Raw genomic sequence first — 2,704 nt, forward strand, 5'->3', positions numbered from 1 at the left:
CCAGTGTCAGCTGGCAAATAATATCTTTTGGAGATGATCCTAAAGCCACCACTATAGTTTTAAATAAAGCCATACGAGTCACAGTTTTGGCTCATTTCTCAAACGAACACTGTATTGTGACTGAACTCCAGACTCCAGTCGGGGTCATTCACTTAGTCAATATGTACTTCCAATATGGCGAGGACATCGAGGCCTATTTAGACCATCTATCAAGAGTAACAGCAGCGTTAAGAGGTAGAAAGATAGTGGTGGTGGCAGATGTCAATGCGAAATCCCCCCTGTGGTACAGTGGCACCCGGGACGGAAGAGGGGAGAGGATGGAGGAGACAATAATGTCACTACAATACTTGGTCGCTAATAGAGCCGGGAATCCCCCCACCTACACAGGCGGTGGAGGAGGAGGAACCAACATAGACATAACATTAGTGTCGCCTAACTTTGCTGGGCATTTGAATAATTGGAAAGTAAGAGACCAAATAACAACGAGTGACCATAATTTAATAACGTTTGAGCTTACAGATAGGGAATGCCACTGGGACATAGGGTGGGAGTTTCAGCTAAACTATAATAAAACTGATTGGGAGCGCCTTGCAAGAGAGTTTGTTCTACCGATATGGCCGGAGGGTGATGAAGACGTCGACAGGCATGCTGTGGAGCTGGTTAGTGCCATCACAAGAGCGGTAAAGGCTGCAGTACCAACTAGGAGGAGGGCTGTCGCGGCCTCCCCGGCACCATGGTCAGCTGAACTAGGGCAGTTGCGTCAGTCGGTTAGGAGGGCGAGGAGGTACTATCAGCGAAGTGTCGTCTGGGAAGAAAAACAGAGATGGCTGGGAGTCTATAGGAATGCCAAGGAGGAGTTCCAGAGGGAGCTCAAAAGGGTAAGGCTGGTAAGTTGGGAGAAGTACGTCCAAAGCCAATTGGCTATAGATCCCTGGGGCATTCCATATAAAATAGTCAGGGAAAAAATTAGGTCACCTATGGTACTATCTACCGTCCGGGATGGGAATCGGATGACTGGGACATGGCAGGAAACTGCTGAAGTCCTTCTCCGGTCCCTACTTCCGGATGACGTGGAAAATGAGGACACAGAAGAACAAGGCCTAATTAGGCAAGCCCAGGTAGAAGAGTACCAAAACAACACCTTGGTGTACCCTTTTTCGGAGAACGAGGTGGCGGAGCACATTAAAGCACTTAAGAGAGGAAAGGCCCCAGGACCAGACGGCATTATAGCGGAGGTGGTACAATACCTCGCTCCTCAACTGGTAGCACCTCTGGCAAGAATCTACAATGAGGCCCTAAGCCTCAAAAGGTTTCCTACCATCTGGAAACAAGCAAATGTAGTAATTATAAAAAAGGGACCGGATAAGGACCCAAAGGAGGTCAAGTCCTACAGACCCATTTGTCTGTTGGATCTGTTGGGAAAATTGCTAGAGAGGCTACTGGCTGACAGGCTGATGGCACACCGAGTGCTTTGTGGAATGAGCAGCAGGCAGTTCGGCTTTAGGCCGGGGCGTTCTGCGTCTGACGCAATCGCCATGGCGGCTGAGGTCTGCGGGTCATCCACACATAAGTATATAGTTGGCATCATGGTGGACATCAGTGGCGCCTTTGACAACCTGTGGTGGCCTTCACTTTTCTCTCGCTTGCGAGAGAAGGAGTGCCCAGGGCCGCTATATGGCTGTCTTAGGAGCTATTGTGAGGACAGGGAGGTCTGGCTATCATCCCCTAGCGGTAGAGTGGGCAAAAAGATAACAAAGGGGTGTCCACAGGGCTCTGTCCTGGGGCCACTCTTTTGGGATGTTAATATGGAGCCTCTTCTTGAGACCTTGGAGAGCTGTGCAGATGTGCTAGAGGTGATAGCTTACGCGGATGACCTCCTCCTGTTGGTTGGCGGCCGGAGCCGAGAGGAACTAGAACCAAAGATAGAGAGAACCATGACACAACTTTCACAATGGTGCCACAAAACGAAGCAAAAAATAGCACCAAACAAATCGACTTATCTACTCTTAAAGGGCCAATTGGTCAGAAACCCTACAGTTAGGATGGATGGCACGCCAGTTATACGTCGTCGAGAAGCTAGATACTTAGGGCTAATATTAGATGAAAAATGGAGTTTCGGCAGGCATATCGAGGCAACTACACACAGGGCTTTAGAGGTGCTAAATAATCTCATCAACATTGGCCATAGACGTTTTCATCTTCCACCAAGTCTCATCAAATTGTATCATAACACCATCCTGGTTTCCATCGTGGGCTACGGGTCCGGGGTCTGGGCCCACAGGCTCACGAGGGTCGTTCCTGCCATGGCCGTGCGGAGGGTGCAGCGAAACATGATACTTCGTTCAGCGGGGGCATATAGAACATCTCCAGGGGGAGCATTACTAGTACTCATGGGCCTATGCCCCCTTGATGTAAAAATCAGGGAGCAGGCTGCATGGTATTGGGTAAAAAAGGGGAGAATAGAAAAAACAATGGATATAATGGGAGTCAGAGTGGGGGACAAAATTACAATTAGAAGAAGGGGAATGGAACTCTGGCAGGAAATTTGGGATGGGGAAGAGACTGGAAGAAGAACATACCAACTATTACCAAATGTACAGGAAAGACTACAGATGAAACACTTCCAGCCAAGTAAGGGACTGCTGCACTTCCTCACTGGGCATGGCCCGTACCCGGCATATCTTTGCCGGTTCGGGAAAAGAGC

This window comes from Schistocerca americana, unplaced genomic scaffold, assembly GCF_021461395.2.
Source record: "Schistocerca americana isolate TAMUIC-IGC-003095 unplaced genomic scaffold, iqSchAmer2.1 HiC_scaffold_170, whole genome shotgun sequence".
Lineage (NCBI taxonomy): Eukaryota > Metazoa > Arthropoda > Insecta > Orthoptera > Acrididae > Schistocerca > Schistocerca americana.